The sequence below is a fragment of the Halichoerus grypus genome, chromosome 14, assembly GCF_964656455.1.
Source record: "Halichoerus grypus chromosome 14, mHalGry1.hap1.1, whole genome shotgun sequence".
Classification (NCBI taxonomy): domain Eukaryota; kingdom Metazoa; phylum Chordata; class Mammalia; order Carnivora; family Phocidae; genus Halichoerus; species Halichoerus grypus.
The window spans coordinates 81379104-81405780 of record NC_135725.1 but is presented as its reverse complement, the minus strand read 5'-3'; the positions used below and the strand labels follow the sequence as shown (position 1 = coordinate 81405780).

General features: G+C 55.3%; 1 protein-coding gene across 13 annotated transcripts in view; it reads right to left on the bottom strand.

Annotated features, from left to right (window-relative positions):
* The window catches only part of DAB2IP (DAB2 interacting protein), a 187654-nt gene that overhangs the window by 34411 nt on the left and 126566 nt on the right, over nucleotides 1–26677 (bottom strand). Inside the window, exon 1 of one of the 13 annotated variants that reach the window (XM_036107808.2) lies at nucleotides 5148–5304. The exons of 11 other annotated variants lie outside the window; for them this stretch is intronic. The gene's annotated coding sequence lies outside the window, so the exon portion shown is untranslated. Of the gene's footprint in view, nucleotides 1–2160; nucleotides 2410–5147; nucleotides 5305–26677 lie in introns of those variants that run through there. One more of the 13 variants, XM_078061720.1, reaches the window with a different exon arrangement.

Sequence of the window (26677 nt, the reverse complement as noted above, 5' to 3'; positions counted from 1 at the left end):
GAGGGGAAAAGAATGAGCTGCCTAGCGGCTCCCAGGGCCCAGGGGAGTCAGAGCCTGTCCTTAAAAGGCAGGGAGGCTGGCTGCCCTGCCTGGGAAGGCTTCCTGGGATGACAGGGCCTGGAGGCACCATCCCTCTCGGCCCAGGGTTCTCTCATCCAAGGCAAGGGGGCAGGTCCTAGCAGCCACTGGAACAGTGTGACCCCATCTCCATACACATACTGAGCCCTGGGCTGGGCGGTACCCGGTCTCCAGCCTTCACCCTACCCCTGGGAGTCTGTGCTACCCCTCCACACTGCAGGGCCGAGTTGGCAAAGGAGGGTCCACACCCTGGCAACTACAACAGGAGGGCGGGATGGCTTATCACGTGCCATGGCTACAGCGCAAGCCGAGGCCAGGCTCCTAGGAAGTGCCCCATAAGCCAGGCCTCGGCTTACCGGCATGGGTTTGGTCTGTGTCAGCCATGCTGCTTAGACATATATGTGTCCTGTTTTTAAAAATATAAATATATTCTTGAAAATAAATTAATGTATACTTACGTTTCAAAAAGATAAAAAAAAAAAAAAGGAAGTGCCCCATATATGCTGATTTAATGACCGACACTGTGGCCACCTGGACTTAACAGCCACTTACTAAGGACCTACTGTGTGCCCAGCTGCGTGACAGGTATTCCTACCAAGGTGCACACATCATAGCACGGCCTTCTCCCAAAGGCCCCACACAAAAGGCAGCATCACCCCAGCAGAAAGGGGGAGCACGAACTCAAATAGGTCTGGAGAGCCCCATCTCATGGGGCAACCTTTCCCCTACACACCCTAGTTAATCTGAAGGATCTGATGAAGGAAGCTTTAAGACACCAGAGGAAACAGGCTGGGAGAACGGAGTGGCTGGCCCTCATCACCCTCAGCTCACACTGGGCCAGGCCTGGGGGCCCTCACCGAGAGGGAGACAAGAAACCTGGCCAGGAGGGCTCCTGTCCTGGGCAACCCTTGATCTGCCTGTGACCCTGCCCCCCCCTTCCCTCGGACCCACAGACTTGCTGCAGAGCAGCCCCAAACAAGCTCCCTCCTCCCTCTAGGATGCAGCTCCTCACCTGCTGGGCTACTTCCAAGAGTGCCACAGAAGCCCAACATGTCAACAACCCAAGAACATAAGGGACCAGACACGAAACAGCACAAGGCCTCCCAGCGCCGCCACACCTCCAGGGCCTTCACAGGGACACCTCATTGCTGCCTGTCGGTGATGGGCCTCGGGGCCGGGGCCGAGACCAGGGATGTGAGGGGTGCTGCTTGTGGTGCCCTCAGCATCCTGACCATCCCCCATCCCAAGTCATCCTGCAGCCTGAATAATCTCGGGTTTTTAATCAATAGCTGTCAGACTTGTCAAATTACTTTGGGGACCGCAAAGCAGTTTTTAAACATTCATAAACCTCAGTAGAACAGCAAAGTGCCCTGAATTTTAAAAGAAGAGAATCTGAGGAACACTCACTGAATAGGATGAGATCTGGGCAAATCGAAAGTGAGCTGAGGGCCAAGTGCCCCTCCTGCTTCTGAGTGGGGACAGCTCTCCGGCCCCCTCCCTGCTCCCCAGGAGAAACAGCCAAGAGCCTGGCCAGGGCACTCAGAAAGATTAAGGAGGGTGACACCCCCAAACTTAAGCCCCCCTCAACCTCCCCCAGTAAAGCCCCCCACTCCCAGCCCCAGGAGCACTGCCCCCAACCCTGACACTAGAGGTCCCCCAGGACCCAGAGGGCACCCCACCGCACACATGCTGCTCTCTGCCGAAAGCCCTTCCTACCTTCTCCACTTGGACAACTCTAGAGAATGGTTCAAGGCCCTGACCGAGGTGTGCCCTCCCTGCAAGCTCAGTCTGTGCCCCTCTCCTTCTCACATATGTGAACGCACCCATCCATCCCCTTGGTCCCACAGATCACACCACCGCGTGTGGGACTGGTTTCTGACTGGTTCCCCAGCAACCCCGCCACCCCCTGGGGGCAGCAACCATAAATACCTCCAACAGCTGCCTCAGGCCCTGGGGACTCATGACCCAAGCAGGGTGAAAGATGATGAAATAAAAAAACAAACGAACCAAAAACCAAGGACTTCCATCCCCCAAGGAAGCCACTTTCCCCTCTGGCTAATCTAATTCCTCCCAGCTCTTCACCTCCAGGAAGCCCTCCTAGGCTCAGGTGGCCTCTGCAAGAAACGTGAGGGTGGGGGCAGAAGCAGCACCTTCTCCCCTCCTAATACCCGAAGGCCATGCCATGTAGCCTTCTGTTCTGTGCAGGTTGTTCACGTTAGGGTGACAAAGCGATGTGTGGACTCTCCTTCCCCATCCCTGGGCACCAAGCTTCCTGCCTCAGCGGAGGACCAGCCACTTGTCAACACAGCCCCAGCTCCTGGCACCACGCTGGTTGATGACTGGTCAATGTGGAGAGGTCTCCTTCCTTAAAAACAAACACACGTGAAAATAAAACTCTGGGACTTTGCTCACATTAATTAACCCACATGTCTCCGTTTTTTCATCTGTAAAATGGGGATGACACCAGCCCTGACATGCAGTGAGCCCTATGATCCGCCCTGGTTCTGCCTTTGCCCAGACACTCTGCCCCTTCCCGCCCCAGCAGCACTTCTCTGGATGTTCCTGGCTTCTCCCTGGGCACACAGATATTTCCAAGATGCCTCTCGCTCTGCCCAGCACGCAGGGCCTGCCCGGCCCTCCCTGTACATGGGCTCTTGAAGAGCCTCTCTGCCATCTGACCCCAGAGAATCTTAGCCACTCCACCTACCACCCCCAACAGCAGGATCGAGAGTGCTGCCATTTTAAGTAGACACCTCAAGCCCCCATTTGAGGAGAGATGGGCAGACACATCTGGGAACAAACACGGGCACCCTAGGTTTCCAGCCCCAATGCTCATATCCAGCCCTAATGCTCATCTCCAGCCCTGCTGTCTTTTTAATTCCAGCCACTATTTGGGACAGAGGGGCTTTGTGGTCTTAGGGAGACAAGAGTCAAAGATGGGAATAGGCACTGGGCTAAGAGAGCAGAAATCTCAAGTCGGCCTCCCCTGTACCTTGGCTTCTTCACCTGACAAATGGGCTGCCCTTACCTCCTGCCTGAGCCTGCTGGAGGTTCCTTATGCTTAGGAACCTCATTATGCCCCCCTCCTGGTTTGAGTTAATCCAGCGCCCCAGTATAGAACTACTAAGTACCTCCAATATGCCGACACTGAGCCCGGGGGCCTTGGAACCCGGGCTCCCTATTCCTCCCCATGTCTGGTGTCTGGGGGTCTCAGTGGGACATCAGAGCTCTGCTTCCCAGACTGTAACTAGCGGGAGTCGGCCTGGGTCATTCAACAGCAGCAAAAGAGCAGAAGAGGTAGCCGCCAGTGAGCCACAGGTGCCCAGGCCACCAACAAAGGCAGGAATTCAAGATGTCCAAGAAAAGTGGGGTGTAGCTGCTGAGTTTCTCCTGCTCCTAGTGACCACGCACCAGGGCCATCTGTGGCTCTACAGTGCCTGCCTCAGCCACGACACCTCACACCTGGGAAGTGCAATGGGTCCACGAAATGTGGGCTTCTGACGCTCATAAAGCCCAGCCACCTGACTACAGTTGAGGAAACTGAGGCTCGAGACCTCAAGGGGCTTCCCAAGGCCAGACAGTGTGCCAGACCCCGAGAGCTCACCATGTTTCCCCCTCACCCCCCACACTGGCTGACTCTAGGATAAGCTAGCCCAATCTGTCATTTGCCCCCTGGCCCATGGGAGTCCAACCAGTAACGCCACATACGCCATACAGAGCATCCAAGGTGTGTCCCAACCCCGCAGCACTGGGCTGCCCACCAAAGCTTGAACACTCCCAGCCGCTAAGTCCGCTTTATCCATGAATCCTGGCTCAAAGACCCCCACCTCCATGACATGTGCCCCAGCAAAACTGACAACTCCCTCCAGGGCTTGACCCATGCACCCCACCCCCTCAGACACTGGGGAGTGGAGGCGAGGAGAGGTCCAGCAGCTTGCCCAAGGTCACCGTTCCCAGGTACCAGGGCGGGGCTAGAGGCCTGGCATTTGGGCTCCAGCTCCAAACTATCTTCACTGCTTGTCAAAGCCTCAGGCTTTCACCAAAACTACAGAAATCACGTGATCACATGCACCAACTTTCAAAGAGCTTACAGAAATTCTGGGTCACCAGAACTGTACACCGAACCCTGCCTTTGTCCCCTCCGGTGTGACCCTGGGTAGATTTGTTTCCCGTCTGGGAAATGGTGAGAAGGACATCTTGCTGGTAGGAGTGAGATCCACCACCAGCCCCCCCTGGAAACAGTAGTGAGGATGGCTGGGACCAACGCTGGAACAAGCCTGGCACGGTGCTTGGCGCTTCACAGCACTGGCTCATTTATTCCTCACAAGCCTCCACCAGACAGTGTGTTAACAAGCCGGATCCCTGCCTTCTCCGGAGACAGAAGTACTTCCCCAGGGAAGACTGCCACATCACAGTGACCCGGCTCCTAACACGGTTTCAGATACGTACGCTGGAGCAGAACACACTCCAGGTCCGGGGCAGCCTTCCTGGTCTTCCACTGCCCCCAGCCTGCAGGCCCACAGACACAGGCAGGGAGGGGCGGGGGGGAGTATAAAAGAGGACTGCTGGGAGGTTGGGGAGCTGGGGTGAAGATGACATGGCCCCCAAACCCCAGCGCGGCCCCACCCAGTCCAGCCCAGGGTTGGGCGACTCCGAGCAAAGGCCAAGATCCTCCGTTCAGAAAACTTTTCGGCCATTCCTAGCATTTCCCGGTTCTCAAAGGCGTAGGCCATGGAGGCTTGGCTGTGGAAAGGAGCACCGGACGCTGAATTTCCTCTCTTTAAAAACTAAAACCAGGAGCAACACTTCTCAGTTTTTCGCTTTTTGGCGGGGCTAATCTGTTTCCACATTCTGGGCGGGCGGTAGATGTCTGCAGAGACACCATCTCTGGAGAACAACGGAGTCCCTCCCAAGACTGAGTACCTGTGACAACCCCTCTCTACCAGCCTGCTCCCACCCATCTCACGTGGGTCTCCCTGGGCCCAGGAGGCTGGTCAGGGGCCCTGGGGCCGGCAGCTGCCCACACTCCAGTCTCTGCTCAGGCAGATCAGAACAATCAGGCCACTTACCATCCCTCAGCACGGCCACCAGGATCCCCAGGCCACCAGGATCACCAGGCCAGGGAAACCGAGGGGCCAGGCCAGCCACCGGTCTGCCCGCCGTCCCCCACTGGGCCCAGCCAGTCCGACTGCACTCCGGTCCTAGACATAGCACTCCAGCCCTGTCCGCTGGGACTAATCACTGCTAGTTAAACAAAGGCTAAGTTCCAACTCTCTGTAATGTGCTTTTAAAGGGCCAGTGTCCCACTCAGGGCTGCCGGGAACTTAAAGGCACAGATCCCTTTTTCAGTACAAGAGACAAAACAGCAAAACCCAAAAAAACTCCCCCAAAGTCATGATCAGAATGGAGGGCTTGGGCTTCTCAGGAAGATCTAGACAAAATGCACAATGCTAAAATCCAAATTTCACCTAAAGAACCCCCAAAACCTCCAAAAGCAGCTACATCTGGAGAATCAAAAGCAGGAACCACAGCCACTTTTAGGCGCTCACCATGTGCCAGACACAGCGCTCAGCACTTCCTAGCACTGCCCAGGATCGCTCACAACCCTCCACAGACGCGCGTCCCTAGACCCCCTCTCACAGGTAAGGAAGCCAGGCTTCTGGCTCCCACCTGCTCCCTCCGGAGGTCTGCTTGCCCCACCCTGACCCTCAGGCCCCGCCTGTTCCATACCCACTAGCTTCTTTCCTTCACGGGGAAAATGTAGAGGGTAGATGGGGACTCACTTGTTGCAGATGCCCAACCACTGGGCTTTCAGTTTGGGCCTCAAAACCCTGTGAGGTCCCTTCTATTGTTTCCCCCTTCTTATAGATGAAAACACTGGAAATCAGGCCTGGAAATAACACAGCAGAAGATAGACAAACGCTAAGTAAGGGTGAGATATAGGAAAAGGAGAGAGGAGGAGGTGAAGGAGGGAGAAGAGGCAGGTCTGCAGCCCTGCAGGAGTGGGGTACTTGACACTCAGGCCCTCATCCCTTTCTGGAAAGGCTGTATGGCCAGGGGAAGGGACAGGTAAGGAGAGCCGTCCTTCCAAGCCCAGGGCTCAGGCAAGCTGGCTGAGGCCCTTCCACTGTCCACGAGAAAGGACGAGGCAGGGCTGCAGGGCTGGGGGCTCTCCTGAGGCCCGTAGGCTCCAAGGGTGGGCAGGGTCTGCCCAGCTGCTAGAAGAGGAGTGGGCAGGGGTGAGGAAAGGAGAGACTTAACGGCCTGGACCTCGGTACCCGGTCTCACAAGCCCTCCAAGAGAGGCGGACCATTTCCTGGCATACGGAGCTGGGTCCGCTGAAGGTGCTGTCTGGCCATTCTCCACGAGAACGGCCAAGGCCAGGCAGAGCCCTCAGGCCTAACTCTGCGAGGGCCAGGTCCTTCAGGGACTGACCATTTTGTTTCTGTTTCTGAGTCTAGGGAGCCCGGCAATCAAATAAGTTTGAAGCTGGGTAGGCTGCTGGTTAAGAACAGACTGAGTTCAAATCTGGGCTGTGTCACTTGCAACCTAGGTGTTTGTGGACAAGCCACCTCTCTGTAAAATGGGCAATAACAGTACTTAATAACTTCACAACAGGGTTGCTATGAGAAATTGATGAGTTACAGCACAAGGCCTGGCTCAGAGTGAGCACTTATTAAAGAGCAGCCAGATGAGCTAGGTTGAAGGAGGCTGCCCCCATGATATGATGGGAGACACAAAGTGGGAAACCAGCTCCTGAGTAGTGATCCTGAGCAAGCCACTTCTTTCTCTGGTAGTGAGTCCCCATCTACCCTCTACATTTTCCCCGTGAAGGAAAGAAGCTAGTGGGTATGGAACAGGCGGGGCCTGAGGGTCAGGGTGGGGCAAGCAGGCCTCCGGAGGGAGCAGGTGGGAGCCAGAAGCCTGGCTTCCTTACCTGTGAGAGGGGGTCTAGGGACGTGCGTCTGTGGAGGGTTGTGAGCGATCCTGGGCAGTGCTAGGAAGTGCTGAGCGCTGTGTCTGGCACATGGTGAGCGCCTCAAGTGTCAAGTTCGTTCTTGACACTCAGGGCCTGAGTGTCAAGCACCCCACTCCTGCAGGGCTGCAGACCCGCAGGTCCTCAGAGTCCTCCTGTGAAGAGGGGGGATCCAATTAGAATCCGCAGGGGCTACCACATAAGACCACTCTGTAGCTCTTCCCAGGTGCCTGCCCTCCCCAAGAAGCCCTCCAGGCCAGAAAGCTGTGGAGATGGATGGGGGGTGGGGACGGGCTGGGCTGTGGCCCAAATCCCAGCCTACCTCTGCCCTGCACCGCCCCCAGGCTAACTGGGGTCTGCTGGGTAGGAGGAGGGAAGCAAGAGTGCAAAGCCACCTGGCCTACTGGGAGGAAGCACAAGACCTCATGGTCACCCCTCTAGGGGCAACCCGGCCCCACCCCTGCCGTCTCTGAGTCTCCTCAGTCTCCCTACTCCTCAGTGAGGGGGCAGGCCCTCTCCTGCTCAGGTGTCTCTCATGGGATGTTGTGCAGCCAAGCTGGCTTTCCTGTGGGGAGTTCGGCAACAGCCACACAAACCACCCCATACCTGCTACACAAACAGCCTCCCAGAAGCTGGGGGCCCCCCAAGGCTTGACCAGGTTCAAGGCGTGCCTCATTCTATCTTCCTGGAGCCTACAGCCACTGGTATGTGTGTGCTCAGGGAAGAGGGTATGGAGTGCCAGAGGAAACAGGTGGTCGGGAGGAATCCCTATAGCTCTGGCAGAGCAAATGACCACGGCTCCTAAGGGGCGGGGGGAGCCTGGACGCCCTGCACCCTACCACCACCTCCTCACCCCCAGGTTTAGTCAGTAAGGGTGGCCTCACTGAGGGGTCTGCAGGCCTGGTATGTGATCCTGGTGGGGTTACTTAGCAACTGGAACCTCTGGGCAAGACCTTTCACTTTCCCAGGCCTTGTTTTCTTTAGGTATAAAATGAGGAAATACCCTACCCCTGCAGATAACAGATGTGAATACACTGGTTAACCAGCTGCAGAGGAAGCATTTAACCAAACAACCTGGGAGCCCAAAGACGCAAATATCTGAGTGTCATTCATTTGACAGACACTGAGAACCCACTTGAGGACCATTAGAATTTAGGTTGTCCCCAACCCTACACTGTCCATCCCCGAAGCAAAACACATTCTAAGCTCCCCGCACAGCCAGCCAAGCCTTGGGGGAGGTCAAGGTTCTGGCCACCAAAATACCCTGAAAAAGACCTCAAACTTCTCTGGATACCAAACACACAAAGGGCCTTCCAGAGCAAAAATCAGTGAAAATGAAGTCTAGCCACGCTCTGGGAAAGACGGAAAGACCCTCCAAGTAAACCCAGCTCCACAGTGCTCTTCTCTAGGGGCCTTGGACCCAGAGAGAGACCAAGTAGGGAGATGGGGAAGAACAGGGTCAGGTGGTCCCATGAACTGGAAAAAGTGCACCACTACAGGGCAGTTAGCAAGTTCTGCTGAGAAAGGGAGAAAGAAGAGCCCAGAGAGCTGTTCAAGAGCATGTTAGGGGGCCCCTCCAGCCCTCTGCATCAGCCTCCAAGGATTCTGCTTAGAGGATTCGGATGGGTGCGCAGGGTTGAGACCAATGGGCAAGCCACTGATAAACCCAACAAAGAGAGAGGGTCTGAGCTCTCACCTGATCCTCCCCTGCTTCCCGGATTGGCTGGTTCTTCCTGCCCTTCCCTGACACGACTGCCTCCTCCTCTTCTATCCAACACACCCGTCCTGACCCCAGCGGTTCTCCCCATGGCCCCCAAGGGCCTTCATGGGGCCAAGGCCAACCACAGTTTCTTCTCTCTTTACTGACAGAGGACAGCCCATGCCCTCCCTGAAACCCAGGCCACCAGACCCTTTCCTCCCCCATCCCTGTCACCACCTGAGGTTCTCCCATCTCCTTTCCTGCTACCTCATCCCCTTCCCTTGGGGGGGGGGTGGAGTTGCTCAGGCTCTAACTTGGGGGCACTCCCCTTCAGTAGAACACCTTGCTTTGGTGATCTCATCTGCTCCTTTGCTTTCATCCACTCCAGTGTGCTCAAGGGCCCCTCAGCCCTCCCCTCCTCTGACCTCCAGACTCACACATGACACGCGGGGCTGACATCTTCTCTTGAACTCCTCATAGAACCTCAAGCGCGAAATGTCCAAAGTGAAGACTCAGGAGCCAGGAACCCCCCCTTTCCCTGGCCTTCAGAATCCAATCCATCAGCAAATCCTGCTGTTACTACCTCTAAAGTCTCCCTTCCCTGACCCAGCCTGCAGCCTCACCCCCACCCCTACCAGGGAGCCAGAGGGACGATTTAGAAATGCAAATCGGATTATTTAATGCTTGGGTGAGAAACTCTTCCAGTACTCCCTACACACTCTGAATAAATCCACACTCCTCCCCAAGTGGAAGAAGTAGGCAGGTGCCTACCCTCTGACCTCATCCACCAAACCCAACCCCCCCACTTTCAGCCTCTGTTTTCCCACCTTGAGGACTTTGTACTGGCTGCTGCCTCGGTGGGAGTTCTCCTTCCACTGCCGTAGGGGAAGACCTCAGGGACAGGCCAGCTTCTGGAGCTCAGTTATTCCGGATGGATGGCCCCGTCTGTCACAGGTCCTGCCCCACCCCATTACTCCCCACTGAGACACTTGTTTCCTTCATAGCGTTTGGCTCATTCAGCCAGCAAATATTTATTTAGTGCAAACTATGTGCCAGGCACTATTTTAGGCACTGGGAAACAAGGTGCCGAACATCCCTGACTTACACTTCAGTAGGGCAACTTCACAATCTGGAATTACTTTGTTTTTCCGCTTATTTATGATCATCTGTCTCTCCTGACAGAAGGTAAGCTCTGCAAGGGCACGGCCGAGTCTTCTATTTCTGCATCCTAAGGGAGGCTCTGGCAGGGTGTTTGAGCTCAGGAAGTATTTATGAAATGAAGAACAAGGCAGCAAAAGAACCAAACCCAGAAAGCCCAAGAAGTCAAGAGGCAAGCCTTCACTATCTCCTAGGGCAGATGCCCTTCACTGCCCTCAGGGTCTCAGGCTTCTGTAACCCCTACCCTTGACCCTTCTGGGGAACAGACCAGATGCGCAAGTGGCAGCTTCGGTGAACTGCTGGAAAACAAAGGATGATTACAGGCCTGCGGAGTCAGGGAAGAGTTCTTGAAGAGGTAAAATCTGAACAAGGCCAAACCCCACCCCCAGCCCCAAATCTAGGGAGAGGAAGGAAAAGATTTGTGTTTTAGGGCTCTGATGTTCTTTGCTCCAGTAGGAAAAAAGAAAAAAAAAACTTGCTCCAAAAAACCCTTTACTTTTTATTAGTGTCTGGATCAATAAAAGTTTTAGGAGTAAAGCTTCTCTCCTGCAACACTCACTGCCAGAGAGACAGGCTAGGATTATTTAAATGTCTCCAAGAGGCTATGCTCTGCCCTTTTCCTCACCTGTGCTGGGAGCCCAGGGCCCTCACTGGGCAGCTTGGGGTCAAAGCCCCCTTCTCACAGTCTTGCCAACCCTGCCAGTTCCCTGGGCCTAGATTACCTTCCAGGCACTTTAGTCTTGCCTGCTTTGGCCTCCTTGGTCCTGTGCTTCTGGGCCTCTCTCCACCCTGCCACCCAGACTTTATGTTCCCTCAGAAGAGTGCCTGATTCCCAGGAGAAAGGAGCCAGGCTAGCAACCCCAGCCCCATCTTCACTCTTCCCAAGCCCCTGAGGAGGCCTCCCATTCAGTCCCCGTGGGCCAGTAACAGATAAGAGAAAGGGCTGCTGTTGTAGACCTCCTCAGCACACCAAGGGGGCCTTGGACCGAGGAGGGGGAGAAGGGGTAAGTGGGGGGGGGGGGGTGGGGATGTCTCAGGGCTGGGCCTCCTTGGAGACATAGCCCCACACCCTCCAGCTGGATCCATGCCCACCCACCAGGGAGGGAGTTTCCTGTGCCCCTTTCCTCCCATGGAGCCCCCCACAGACCTTGGCAGTGGAATCGCAGGCCTCTCAAATGACCCGGGTCTGGGCACTAGGTGCCTGGGAGGCAGATCTGGTTTGCGAGGATGGCCGTGTCTCCACAGAGTGGGTGCTCTGGCCCGGCCCAGAATCTTGCCAAGGTTGTCACCAAGGAGTCCGAGGCCACAGAGGCCCATTCCTGAGAATGGCGTGCAGCCAAGTGCCTCTCCCAGCCAGATCAGGGGGCCTCTCAGCTCGGCCCGCATCTAAGAGGTGTCTTCCGGCACGCTTCCCCTTCCCGCAAAGCACATGCTGAATCTGTCTTCCAAGTTGAAATTTCAAAAATGACTTAAAAAAACACAGCGGTGACAACATCTAGAGATTTCCGGGTCCTCCAGGGAACAAGTGGAAAATTACAGTCTTCCATACAGGTAACCACACGGCACAACCTCCAAGAAGTCTAGAAAGACTCCAGAAAACCAACAGTTGCTTCCAGCCACAGGCAAGTCTTCCTCCCAGAGCACCTGGGCAGGGTGCAGACCTGGCGCCAAGCTCTGGGTCCAGGAAGCTGGAGGAACCTCAGCCAGAGAGGCCTGTTGCAGGCTCCTCCCATAAAGCGCTGATTCCGCCCAGGGTCACATCTTGCCCCAGTCCCGCCTCTGGGCCTTTGCACTTGCTATTCCCTCTGTGCGGCCCTGGCTCGAGGCAAGGCTGGTTGTGCCTCATTCCGGTCTCATATCAAGTCTCGTATCAAGTGTCCTGGGAGAGGCCGTCCCTGGCCACTCCAGCTAAAGGAGTAACTTCCACCCCAACCCCCAAGTTATCCCCCGGCTTCATTTTCCTCATAGCCCTGGTCTGAAATCATCTTGTTCGGCCCCCCTCTTCCTCCCACAGTAAGAAAGTCAGGTCTGTGAGAAGAGAGACAACAGTTCACCCCGGTAAGCCCGAAACACCTCGGACCAGTGTCTAGCACGTGCTGAATGAGTATCTGTTGGTACCTTTCTGGCTGGTCTGTGACAGCCCAGCCACAGCTCTGTACGCCGAGCGGGGTGACTTGCAGGGCGCGCCAAAGCGCCCCTGGGCCAGCCGCTCTCCGCGCATTCCTTCGGGCGGCGCCACGCCCCACTCCCCCAGGCCGGAAGCGGCCGGCCCCGCCCCCAGCCGCCGGCCCGGGAGCCCGCCCACTGGGAGCCGCACGTCCCGCCCTTCCCAGGCCCCGCGGCGGGGCCGGTCCGCGCGCCCAGCTGTCCGCAGCTGCAACCGCTTTCCGCTCCCGCCGGGCCGCTGCGCTCCGGCCAACGCCGGCCAGCCCCGCCGCCCGGAGGCCACACCCGGGTTCCTCGGATCGGAGCAGCAGCCCGGAGCTTGCCCACTCCCCTGCCACCCCGCACTTCCAAACATTTTTAAAGTGTGAACAGAGGCGGAGGTACAGGCACAGCCGGGGATTTGCTTACCCAAGGCACCCGCGCAGAAGGGCTCAGCGCCCCGGGAAGCAGGGCTCCCGGCAGCTGCAAGTTCCCTCTCCCACCCGGTTCCTCTGCGGCCAGCAGGACAGGAGTAGGATTAACTGCCACAACGGAGGAGACGCTTGGGTGCGCAAGGTCAACTGCCCAGGTCTGGGAAGACTATGGGGGCAGACAGACCCAGTCTGACCCATGGGCCCAAGTGCCACCCCAGCCTCTGGCGTAGAGATTCATCTTCAGGTCATACTCACTGGAACGCAAATCCCTCTGGGAAGGGCACACCCAATCAACCCAACATTTTTGCCTGGAGTCACCCCTTTTCCGTTCCACTCGAGATGGCTACACATTGAGCCTCTACCGCAGGCAGGGAATACCTCCTCTTACAGCCACCACCCTAAGGGTCAATCAAGCTAAGGCCCAGCACCCACAAGCCTGCACTGGGTTGGCTGCTGCACAGCGTTCTGATACAATGAATAATGGCATGCAATCCCACCATGTAAATATGGACAGAGAGGCGGGCGGGAGAATAGAGCCTTTGCCTGGTGGTCCTGCCTACTCCATGGCTTCTATATCCAGAGACATCACAAGCCCCAGTTCAGTTCATGGTGGTTTCAGCCTGCTCCAGTCCCTCAGCAAACAACAGAGCTCCTATCAAGTGCCAGACTGTCTGGCACCTACTGTGTGCAGGCAGGCAGGACTCTGGCTGAGGCACACTAAAGGCTGGTGAAGAGGTCTGACTGTGGCCCCAGAGCAACCCCCAAACTGGGAAGTCTGTAATTCATTCCATCCCCTGCTGTGTCCTCACTTGGGCTCAGCTCCATTTAGGCATGGGTGATCCTGATCACGGGCCAACAAGGCCTGCAGGCACACCCCCTCCATCGCCCCCTACATCTGCAGCTGCCCACACCCACAGCCCAGAGGGCTCCTAGTCCAAGATTTCATCTGAGTCTACCCAACGTCTTGGTGAAAATTTCAAAACAAGGGAGAGGTGAGGCTGTAGGCAGAGAGAGAGAGACCTTAGGGCAGAAGCAGCCCCTTTGGCTCCCAGAGCAGCCAAGGCTACGGGAAGGAGGGACAGAGAACATTTCCCAAGCACCTCCACGAGGGTGCAGGCCCCGCACAGACCTCCTACTTGAGCTTAGTCTGGCAACGAACAGGCAAGGCCAATACTGTGACCACTTTACAGATGAAGAAATCAAGTCCAGAGAACCTCAGTCGCTTGCACAAGTTGACCCAGCTTCATCTGAAAGTAGCTATGCCTCACCCCAGACAACCGTCTGCACCCATCTCGTCCTCTCAGTCTCCCTCTCTAATTCTAACAACCCCTTTCTCCTGGAGGCCTTCCCAGATTTACCCCAGACAGGAAGCCACCCCACTGGTGGGTCCACCCAGTTCTAAGATTTTGTTATAACAAAACAGGCCCCTATGACAGGGACTTCTCAGTATGACAGCTGCCACAGGAGGGGGTCAAAAGCTAAAAAGAAACAAGCTTTTTCATAATGTATATAACTGTCAAATCATTATGTTGTACACCTAAAACCAATATAATATTGTACATCAACTATACTTCAATTAAAAAATAAAATAGGGGCGCCTGAGGGGCTCAGTCGTTAAGGGTCTGCCTTTGGCTCAGGTCATGATCCCAGGATCCTGGGATCTAGCCCCACAACAGGCTCCCTGCTCCTTGGGAAGCCTGCTTCTCCCTCACCCACTCCCCCGGCTTGTGGTCCGGTTCTCGCTCTCTCTCTCCCCGTCAAATAAATAAAATCTTTAAAAAATATATATATATGTATGTATATATAGACATATATACATACATATATATATCTATAATAAAATGAAAATAGAAACAAGAAATAGGCCTGTATTTGGGGTCAGAACATGTACATCCCAAGTCAGCTCCCACACTCACCAGCTGCCGGACCTTGAATAAGCTGCCTCCTCCATACCCTTCCAGCCTTAGCTCAGAGGACTGTATAACCTGTAAGCTCCTTTCAGAGTCAACTTGAACAATATGTAGAAGTACAGAGCACACAGTGACTTGGCCACAGATAGCTGGGGGAATTCCGGAGGCTGCCCGGATCCAGTCACTCCTGCCTGGTTCCAGCACCTCCGGTGACCCAGGCCTCCTTGATCATTAGGCCCCACCGACCCACTGCACACTCCTTCACAGTTACACAAGCAACCAGCCGCAGGTTCTCCTTTTCCACTCTGCCCCAGGCCTGCCCTGCCCTTCCTCCTGGCCACACGTTCGCTCCCACTGATCTACCCCGCCCCACTTCCAATTCTCATTCAACTTTTCAGACCCAACTTAATTGCCCCCACCTCAGGGAAGCCTTTCCCAGTTTCCCAGTGTCCCCAGGCACAGGAAGTACAAAATCACCCCCTCCCTCTTCCTGAATTCCTGGCATGCCTCCTGCCCCCTCCCCTGGGGATCCTGCTGACCGCCCTCGTCAGGCCCTCCTCAGGATCTAGTCATCTCAGGTTCTTCAGGTCCTGGGACTCAAATAAATGTGTGATGAACAAGTATACCCTGGTCAGTCTTCTCCCAAAAGCTGAGAGCCCAGATGTGACATCATCTTTCAGATCTGAAGATGTCTCACCAACTGGCCCAGGCTCTCTGGAGAACTCTAGAACCGTCCTCCCTCAAACACCTTCCCATTTCCTGATGTGCAAGAGCCAGCCCCAAGATTGTCAAGGAACATCCCCTTGGGAGGGGGGAACTTTCCTGTGCCCAAGGCTCTCTTCTTCCTAGAGGCTCTGCAGAGGTTGGAGGCCCTTTCTGACCTGCCCAAGAGCTGTCTCAGCTAGAGGACAGAGGTGGGCACAGGACTGGAGACAGATGCCCTGTGGGAGAGTCAGCCTCAGGGACTGGCTGTTCATGGACAAGAGCTTCTGAAGAGACAAGCTGCTGTATTTTGCTGAAGGTGAAAATCAAACTTGATACTCAACTGAGGGCCAACTCTGGATAGCAGTTTCAATGCACTCCAGCTGTTAATTTATGTGAGCACATCTATGCTTATGTAGTTTTACCATCACCAACAAACAACAAATGTGTCCTGGCTCCTGCTAACGTGCCAGGCCCAGTGCTAGGCACTCTACATACGTTATCTCCATGAATCCTCCAGAGAGTCGTAAGCTGTGGCTATCCACAGCTACATTTTACTAAAATGAAGCTGAAGCACAGAGACATTGGAAAAGCTGCCCAAGGTCACACAGCTTGTTAGTGGTGGGAGCTGGGATTCCAGGCCCCTCAACAATCTGGCCCCAGCCTGTCTTTCTGGTCTAAGCTGCCAGTGCTCACCATTCTAGAGCCTCTGTCCTCTGTCCCTGTCTGTCCGTCTCTGTGCTCCCTACTCACCTGGTTTTGTGATTGGGGGACGGGGAGGAGGGTTAATATACACTGTCAGCCTGCAACCTCCCAACTCCCTCCCTCCTCTTCACCTGCTCAGACATCCCCTCCAGCTCACAAGCCCTCCCACCTCCTATTAGGCCAGCCAGGCTCCCCACGTGGCCACTTCCTCCCCCACCACCAGCCTGTTTGTATCACCCCCATCTGCCAGGCCCTCCCCCCCCCCCCCCCCCGCAGCGCCTTGTGGTAATGACTTCAGCTGGCAGAGAATCCTGGAACCTTTTCCCCCCACAGTGATGTTGACACATGTTCACTCAAAAAATGCAATGTTTCCATCAAAGCATTGTGTGTATATGGTGGGGGCGGGGGGGGGTAAATTCCCAGCCACGTGATGCCTTCTCAGAAAAATAGTAAATTTATTCTTGAACTTGCAATGAGACCTGGTCAGCATTTCTTTCTTGGTTGTCACGGTGCCAAGTGCTGGGCAACACTCAGCATGGTGTTCCAGGGACTGAATGCTGCCAAGGGGCGGGGTGGGGGGGGGAATGGCTAGTTTATGAGACTGTGGCTGCTAGACCCCTCTCACAGTATGCTGGGGTCGGCTGGTGGTCAGGCCCCCTCATCCCTAAGTCCTGCCCCCAAAGGCTCAAGTTCCATTCACTGTGCTCCCACCAGAGTCTAGCTTCTGTGTCTCTGACTCAGTCACCTGCTGCCCAGTCCGCAAGTCCTGTCCCCACCCCCACAAGAGTGGGGCTCTGCTCTCAGAGCCATCACCATCGCATGTCTACCCCAGGCCCGATGCCCCAGTTTGCAGACACGCCCTCTGATTTCACCAAGTCCCTAAAAGGTCAAGGAATTCAAACCTCCCTGAATTGTCCCCTTACCCACCCCCATACCCCTGGGACCAGCAACAATATCGTGGGAGTGGACTGGAGGGATCCTGCTCCACCTCCGGACCCAACACTGCCAAAAGAAGAGTCCCAATGCCAGGACTGGGACCTGGGTGCCTTCCTGAAGATCAGCGGTGGCTGGCTGGGTCCTAATTCATCCCAGCCCCACCACCGGACACCTGAAGGTAGTGGTCAGTGAGGACAGAGCAGCCAAAACAGGCGAACTTGGGAAAGACCCAGCCCCCACAGCAGAGAAGGTGGGAGATGAGGGGAGGCCCATAGACCACGCCCTGTCCACACTTCTCCACATAAGGAAGCAACTCTGCAACAAGATGGCACTCACAGCCCCTCTCAGGATTCCCCAGAGCCCTGATCTTAGATGTTCCCAGCTTCAAGAGGGTGGAACAGAAGCGTCTGGTTTGATTTTCTCCAAATATTTTCCAAGAGTCTGTCGCAGGTGTCTATGCACAAAGCTGCCAGGAGCCTCTTTCTGGACGGGTGTCACAGGAAAGACACTGTCCCATTTTACAGACAAGAAAATAGGCCCACCAGTCCAAGGTCACCCAGCTAGAAAGGGTGTGACATCAGCGTACAAGCAAGTGAACAAGACACGTGATCTCCCCCCTCAGGAAGCTGGCAGTCCAGCGCTGGGCGGGGGGAGGACACATGCAGACCTCAGTGCCAAACAAAAGCACACCTAGCTACAGGCCCCAGAGAAGCTGAGAGAGTATCCAATGCAGGGCCTGGCCTAACGGGGGACCTGTAATGACCGCAGAAACATTTCCAGTTCAGGTACAGGGAATCAGGAACGGTTTCACAGAGAAGAGGGTAGCCCAGCCCGTGTGCCTTCTGAGACCTGGGTCCCCTGCCACGCTCTGTGCCTTGCACACAGTACAAGGGAATGAGTGTGGATGGGTGGGTTAACTGTCCACATAGCACATCACGTTTCCAATACAAGAGCCCCCGGAGGTTCATCAAGTACTCGTGCCTCGTTTACAGATGAGGAGATGGAGTGCCCGACAGTCAGGCTCTCTGCTCCAAGTCACACACCTAGTAAGGTCCCAGCGACATCTGATTCCAAGGCCTGCCTCTCCAACAAGCACCTGATTTCTCTGGACCTTAGGTTCCTTGTCAGAAGCACGTCTACTGCAGACGGGGGTTGGACGTTAAATGCCCCACACCTGCAGCCTGAGTCCAGGAGGTGGTGACCACACACTGCAGACCCTGCTCCCGTAGCCTGCTGGGTGAGTGAGCACAGGGTGTTCCTCTGTTCCCGAGCCAAGCATGCTAAGGAATGGCCACCGACACGGAGTTATAATTGGTGAGCCTGGCGGCACGGAGCCCGGCAACACGCTCGGTGGGCGATGCTGTTACAGGGGAAATAGCTGAGCACAGCAAATATAGCCGTTGACCCAATTCAGTTCCGTTCTGTCTTCGAGAAAATAATTGAGTTTAAATGAATAGGTTTCCCATGTCCCCTCCGGCCTCGGGAGGGTGGAAAGGGAGAAGGGGAGACAGGAACAGTTCCCCAGGCTCACTGTTGGTTATTTTTGAGTCATTAGGCCCATGAAAGGTTTCTTTCTTTCCATGGCGGCCAGTGGGGCTCAGACACATCTGGGGGGCAGTGAGGATAAAGTGTAAGTCCCAGCCTCACCAACACCAGCTTTGTGGCAGGGTCCAGTGGTCCCCTTGGGCCCCAAGCTCATAGTCTACAGAACGGGAACATTACCCCCTTCCCCCTCCCCCCCAACACACACACAGGGCCACTGGGAAGAGCTAAGGCAGGCTAAGCAAACTCGAAGGCCTTCCAGGGAGTAAAGGATGAGATGCCCTACAGGAATACAGGCCCGATGCTGCCACATCTGTCTGTTCGGGAAGAGCCAGAGAAACCCAGATTTTTCAGGCATATGTTTTATGGGTGTTGAAGTGTTGGTAACCGATTTTTTAAAAAACATCAAGAAACACCTCTGCACTTTCTCCGATCCAGTGAAACCTGCCTGTGGGCTCTATGTGGCCACGAGCCACCTGGGTGCAACCTCTGATTTAATGACAACAAATGCACGGCAATTTATGATGTGCTTGGTGTCCTCCCACCTGTTTACTGCCTTATAATTTTCTTGGGCTGTGAGGCCAAGCCCAGCACTGGTTGAGTGGGAGAGGCAAGAGACACCGTCCCCTTAAGGCGGGACTCAAGACCCCAGGGAAGGACAAGGAGGGGCTCGCCCCCGTCCGCTGTGGGAAGGTGGCTGGGTGAGCTGGGACTGATTTCATCCTAGAAATGAGGGGCCCTGGTCACACCTCCTGCACTGCCCTCAATTCCCTTCAGGGTCTCAGTTTCCTCTGCAGTCAAAAGGGAGTTTCTGTGAGGATCAAACAAGAACTGGAAAGCTTCGAGAGAAAAAGTGAGCAGGTGTGTCAAGTCTCCCCAGAGAGGCAGAGCTGCACCCAGAGTGGAAAGCGTGTGAGTTAGCAAGACCTTGGGTCATGTCCCCAGCTACCAGCTCTTGGCTGTGTGCTCCCAGGGAAGTTACCTAACCTCTCTGTACCTCAGCCTCATCCTGTGTACACAGGGGTTAGGAATCTTCGGGACACAGAGCTGTTGTGAAGATGAGATGAGATGATGGTTATCAAATGGCCGGTAAGATGCCCAGCACACAGCAAGGGATCAAACATGAGAGGAGTTATTACTATTATCTTTAGTGAAAAGCATGCCAGAAATTTTGACTGAGTGATTACAATAATGTAGCACAACCACGCAAACTTGTTGTTAACAGATGAGGCCACCTATAATTAGCACAATCATTACGTATGCAAATGGAGCGGCTTAGATGCTGGAAAAGGGTGTTCTTTGAAGTGTATTTAAATAACCCCTCTCCTCTGGCTGCCCGCCCTCCCCAAATCTCGTTTACACTATTAATTTCATTAGCAAACATTTTCTTCATAAAGCAAGTCAGAATTCCAAACCAGTATTATGTTCAAATCAAGGAGGTTTTAAACCATTTGAACCCCTGCCCACCCGACCCAGGGCTCTCCCTGGAGGGAGAATTGTTTGTGGGGGCCCATCCTAGGTCTCCTCAGTCAGCTGTAGGCCTCAGATGTGGGGAGGGGGAGCTGCCAGTTACTGCCTCCCCAGCCTCTTCCCTGCGGAGAGCCCCACTAATGAACACGTGGAGCTGGGAAGAGGAGTGGGGGTGTTGGAGGCGTGTTCCCGGTGTGGAGCAGGTCCCGTGTTTGAGGAGGAGAGGTACTCAGCAGCTTTAATATGACCAGTGAGTGAGTTCCTCTGAGCCAGGGCGTATGGTAGCAGGTATACCATAATACCCATTTACATCCGAAAAAACCAAGTCTCAAAGAAATTCAAGGAAGGATTTTGTCCCAAGACATATAAATAGTAAGTTATAGAACTAGATTCAACTTGGTTCGGTCTACTACCTCTGGAGTCTGCTCTTCTGGCTTTGCGCTTCAAGTGCACTTAGCATAGGCTTCTACCTGGAGAGGACAGAGTAAGTTAATAATCCAAAATTGATCCCAGACCCTTTGAACCCGGAGGGATCATCAGGGACTGACCTGGGTTTTGAGTTGAAGATACTGAGGCTCAGAGAGGTCTTGTAATTTGCCGAGGGTCCCACAGGCAGAAAGCATTAGAACCTAGGGCCCAGGGCCTCTTGGCCCAGCCTTGCTGCTTTTGCATTCAGATGTTTACACACAAGACAATTCAACAATCTTCCTCCCCTTAATAGCTGGGCCAGTATCTTAACCATCCCTGTATCCCCTAGGCCCAACATAGACCTAGGCAGACAGAAGATGCTCAGGAAATGTTCGCTGGTTTGCTGAACAGTTTTCTTACCAAAAAAGACAATGCCGAACAGCTGGAACAGTGAAGGCAAGCAAAGGAAGATGGGTGGTGGCTCAGTGACAAGGGCAAGAGCAGACCATCCTCTGTGGGAAAATGACACAGAAGCAGGAGAACTTGGCCCCCTTGGCTTGGAAAAGGCCCCTTTCAGAGCATTTCCTGCTCATGCCTGTTTCAGGGGCAGGAAGTTAGCTGACTTTCAGTATTGGGAGAAATGAAGAGAAGTCTTAACCGGTATGTCAGCCCCTCACCTGCCCCCTGCTGGCTCCAACCACCATCAATCCTTTCCTCACTCCTTCCTTGGCCCCAGAAACTGAGGCTGGGAGAGACCTGCCTGAGGTCAGTAGGGGTGGAAACTGGGACCCAGACTTCTTTGCTCCTTCAACCAGGCTCTCTCATCACCCCTCCCCACTTCTGGCCCTGGGAAACCTAAGGGAGCCTTGATAAGGGTGGTGAAGATAACTGCCCTCACCCTTGCCCCTACCCCCATGGCCACCTCTGCCACAGCTAAGGCAAACTGGGCCCCTCCCACCTTTACTTTTTTTTAAGATTTTATTTATTTGAGAGAGAGACCATAAGTGGGGGCGGGGGGGAGAATCAGAGGGAGAGGGAGAAGCAGACTCCCCGCTGAGCAGGGAGAGAAGGCAGACGCTTAACCAACTGAGCCACCCAGGTGCCCCCCCCTTTAAAAACAAATAATCCTCACAAATATCCTGGGAAGCAGGTACAGTTATTGTCCCCATTAACAGACACGGACACTGAAGCTCAGACAGGGCAAGAAACCTGCTCAAGGCCATAGAGCAGGGAAGTGGGGCAGATGAGATTGGATGCCAGGCAGTCTGACCTCCAGCAGGGGCCTGTACTATTAATGGCTCTGCTCCAAGATGTGGCCCAGGGAACCCCAGATGGGGAGCTGGAGGGGGCATGAGTGTTCTGGCACCATGTCCGGCCAGGGATCCTTCAGGCCCTCCCCCTGCCTCCAGGCAAAACTGTAAATAAACTTGGGCTAAAGATGTGCTTTCTGGGCCTGAGGTTCTGGGGCCTTCCAGGTCTGCCCAAGTCCACCCGAAAGATTTCTTGGGGGTCACCCTAAATCCCAACTTCCCATCATCTCCGGGTCCCAGTCCACCAGCATTCCAGGGGTGGGGACTGGAGTTCCAGGCAGTGTGGGGGAGGGACAGGGGAGGAGATCCCCACTCTCTAGGATGAAGGGGGGACAACTGACAGCCTCCCACACCCACCCTCACACAGAGCCAGGGAGCTGCTTCTAAAATCACAGATCTGACCAGGCCCCATCCCCTCTGAAAATCCTTCCAGCTACGGGATCAAGTCCAAACCCTGCCTGCCCTCCCACCATCTTCCACTCTATCCCCTCCCACTGCCCAGCCCAACACACTGCTACGGTGGCCCACAACACCCAGATGCCAGGCCCATCAGCCAGCCCTTCCCTTACCCTCCACAGGGAGGTCTTCCACCAGCCTTCATCTTTCCCCTGTGGCCCAAACAACTCTGTGACGCCTTCCCTGAGCCCTAGTGGGGTCCCCACTCCCTTCCCTGTCCCACACAGCCCCTCCAGTGCAGGCAGGGTCTGCCTACTCCAACCAGTAGGAGCCCTTGAGGGCGGAGACTGGGTTTGACTGCCCCTGCCCACAACACTGGGTGTGTGCTGGCTGGCTGGCTGGAATTTGCTGCACTGGGCTCCCCAGGGCCAATGAGGCCAGATCTGAGGGTGACCACTGGAAGGGGTCCTGCCATAAGCCCCCAACCCAGGTCAGGTTAGGGCCTGCCAACTGGCTCTCCTAACTTGGCTCATCAGGGGAATATGGATGGTGCCAGGCCCAATCTTTCCATGGATGCCTGACAATGGTTGTGTCGAGAATCACAGGAGATGAAGTCATTGCTCCCAGAAATAGGCTGATTGAGAAGACGTGACAACAACGCGAACAGCAAGGCTGGAGACTCTCTCTCTCACCATGTGTTTCTCTGCCCTGGGAAGCTGGGCCAGGCGTCCTCTGGGAAACAAATCGTGCCAGGAACCAGAGCCAGCGCAAGGAGCCTCTGGGAGCCGTGGTGCCCCGGGGCTGCTCCCTTCAGGGACTACGCTGCAGAGGCTCCCTGTCCTGAGCCTCAGTGAAGTGCCCGACCTGCCCCCTGGCCCTCTCAGGCCTCCTCCCACCAGTTTTCCTCACTCCCTCCTGTGCCCCACCCCTCATCTCTTCTCAGGATACAATACCCACAGTTCTCAGCCCCTCACACTCTCGTCCTCTCCTGGAGGGCAGGCCTGCCTAGATTCTGGGGAGGTGGGAGCTTCTACTGGCTAAGACAAGACTCTGGGCTACAGACATCTGGTTCAAATCTTGCTTTTGTCATGTTGCAACTGTGGACCATGAGCCAGTCAGTCCCCCACTCTGAGCTTACCTTCCTCATCTGTAAAAGCACACAGCAATGTGCCTACCTCACAGGGTAAGGGTAAATGAAATACATTGATTTGTTCATTCACCAACCTTGTGGCGGGCCCTATTCTAGGGGCTGGAGACACATCAGGGAACAAGACATCAACTGCGAGCTCCCCTGGGGCTTATAATCTAGTTAGTGTGGGGGAGGTACACAAATATCTGCATGATACTATCAGGTGAACTCAAGTGCTAGGGTCTAGGCTAGAGGGAGAGGAGGCTGCTTGACACATGGCTGAATGAAGTGAGGGAGCAGGTCACAGATGTCTGGGCAGAGTGGTCAAGGACAAGAGAACAACAGAGGCAGAGATCCTGGGCTGGGGTACTCGAGGTGCAGGGGAGAGGGATGGGTCGGGGAAGTAAACTCGACAAGGCAGGCAGGAGGGAGCCTGGAGTCCAGTTGGAAGGGGTGGGCCATAGAGGGGTGGGGGGCAGCACTGAAGGGGAGCAAAGCCGGAGGTGGAGACCAGCCTAGTGGTAGGCTGCAGGGTCCTGGCACAAAGTGAGCCCTCACTTCACTCTTCTTGTCCCTATTCTTATCACCATCAACACCCCATCACCCCGACACTGGTGCCAAAGCCAAAAAGGCCATCAGGCAGACCTCTGCATCCCATCTTAACAGATGACCCAGTACCCAGCGCCCTGCTCAACATCCCCAGAGCAGTGACAGGCAGGGCCAACACTTGGCCCAGACCGGGCTCTCCAGCCTGAGCAGACGGGTCTTCTCCATGTGACCTGCCCTTCCCCGACCCAGGGCCCGGTCCTCAACCAGCTCTGCGCCCCAATCCACACAGGGCCCCCAATCCACACAGGGGGAGGGAAACAGGAAACCCCAACCAAACAACAGCATCAGCGTTTGCACCGCACAGATTTTCCCAGTTCTATCCGGTTTCTCACTTGTTGAGAGGGAGGTACTTCAAGCCCCATCAGATGATGGACCAGAGTTGAGAAAAGCTCTTTCGAATCCTAGGTTATTCCATCTCCTCCAGAAGCTTCCCTGAGCCCAGGCAAACACTCCTCCCGGGGCTCACCTGCCCCCCAGCCCCAAACAGTCCCTTAGGGCCAGGCTCCAGGGTCTCTGCCTGGTGGCCCAGCTGGGCCCAGAGGGAGCTGCCAAGTGACAGCCCCCAGCTAGAGAGTCTCACTGAGGCTGCACACGTCTCTCCCACCCCAGGCTGGGAGCTCCTCCAGAGCAGGCAGGGACTGTAGCTGACTCCTGTCCCTGTCCCCAAGGCTGGGCACAGGGGAGCAAAACCAGAAATGACTCAACCCAAGGGCCCCCTGGAGAGTCCTGTCTGCATGAGAAGCCCGGTGACAGCCATGCAGCCTGAGTTTGGAGCCCCCACCATGGCACCACCTGGAGAGCTGCCCAGGCCCAGAGCTGTGCGGCTGGAGGGCGTGACGGGGGTGGGGGGGGGGGTTCTGTGTTCTGGGCCAGAACAGCCAGCTTCCCCCGCCTCCCCTCTCTACAGGCTAAGGAGGAAGGACTACGCTGGCCGACATGCTCTCAAGCACATAGACACAGACAGTACTTTTTTACCTGCCACGAAAAGTCTGCAGAAAAAGCCGCAGCCAGCAGTAGGCAGTGGGCTTTGCGGGGTGGGGAGGTTCTATGGTGACAGTGGCGTAGAAGGGAAAATGTCTCTTTTTGCTTGACACGCCCCTGTATGGCTGGAATTTGGTACTCTGTGCTTGTATTTTTAATTACCTTTACGCTAAAAGACTTAAAAGTAAAGTAAAACGAAGTGGACGAGAGGGCGTCTGGGAAGGAATCTGGAAAGCTCTGGTACCCGTTCCGCCCAGAAGGCCGGGCACCTCCTTCCGTTTTGTTTCTCCTGCCTGCGCCGCACCCGGGCCAGCTGCTGTGGGCTGCCCCACATGCTGAGGACAGAGCACGAGAGGGAGGAGGCGAGGCTGGGAGAGCGGCCAGGAGTGCCCGGCCTCCTCCGACATAGGCACTTGGGGATCACAGAGTCACCTCACCTCTTCCCTGACTGCCCCTTCCCGCTTTGCTGCCTCGCTGCCCTTCACTCAGAGCCTGGGGCTGGACCCCGCCCCGCTTTGGGGGTTGGGTCTGTCTACCCCCTCCATTCCTGGCACATCAAGTCCCTGGGCTTCAGTCACCTATGTTTCTCTGGCCCAGGGCCCTGCACACAGCAGGTGCTCAATGAAAGCTTGCTAGACAAATTGCCAGGACAATCTGAAGGATCCTTGCAGCAGGTGATCATTTAGAAAGAAATGAAAATATGGATTACGGAGGGAGTGGCAGACAGGGTGGAGAAACAAAGAAAAGTTAGGCCTGCAGGCCTGAACAGGAAGACACCCAGACAGGCTTTGGCCAGAGCAGTTCAGACCCTTTGAAGAAGGCAGGACCCCTGCAGAGGTGGGGAGAAGTGAGCCCCCTTCTGAGGGTTTAGAACTTCCTGTGCCTGAAGGAACTACAGGGCCAGCAGGAGAGCAAATGCAAAGGCGGGGGGGAGTCCTATACACACACAGACCCGCAGACAGATGGATAGTCCCGTCAGAGCTGTGTAGTTATACCTTTGCTAAAGATCTGGATACCATGTGTCCCAGGGCTTTCTCTTAAATACCTCTGACCTTTCCTCCCTGAGCTCTTCCCTGACCAAAGACTCTTATTCACCGTGACAATGCTGGGCAGAAACACCTGGCTAGAGGGACAGGGGACATAGGCTGAGCAGGCTCAGGGTAGCCTGGGTCAGCCTGCCACTTCTCCGCTCTTCCAGGGCAGCATTTCACACCAACTAGGGTTAGTCCCTCTCAAGGCATGCACAGCTTCCAGGCTTCCATAATCGGCGTGACTCTACCCCTACCCAGACTGCCACTCCAGTCCCCTTTGCTCCGGTCCCCAGACCGTCCTGAAACACTGGTGCAGATTTACCCAGCCACACCTCTGCCCATATGGCCCCTCCTCCAGAAGGCCTTGCCTACTCCCCCCTCTGCCCACCTGGGTTCTATCCAACACTTAGATAAAGGTCTCTAAACTAAAGAGTATGGGCTGTATTTGGTCAACATTCAGGTTTTGTTAAGCCCACATAGCGTTTGACATTTTTAAGTTTTGAATCAATTGGCAACATTTAAAGATGTGAAATTTTAAAATGTCACCCAAAACGCTCTAGATTTCTGGCTTCTCTTATACATCCAAAGACCTGGTGACACATAGTACAGAGGCTGCCCACCCCCCCAGCAGTGCACACACTCTCCAGGTTACAAAGTGCCCCCCACACCTGTGGCTGCTTCAGCCAGGGGTTCCTATCGCAGCTGGCAGGACAGGGGCAGGACCCACCCCCACACATCTCTCCAGGGACACACTCAGCACCTGGCACACAGTAGGGACTTGCCTATCGTTTGTGGAATAATGAACAAAGACACAATGTCTCACCGTGCCCGGGATCTCCTGACTGCTCTCCACTTCCCTGCAAGACCCCAAGCATTCCTGGGGTCCCCCCTCCCACAGCTAGGCACACACGCAATGGGGGCACTGGGGTAAGCCATGGGGGCTGTATCCAGATTCCCACGTCAGTAAGTTATGTCTTCTAGAGCCCACGCAAAACAGAGCAGTGGTCCTAGCATGCCCCCGCCTTCCGCACAAGTGGCAGGATTCCAGGCCAGCCCAC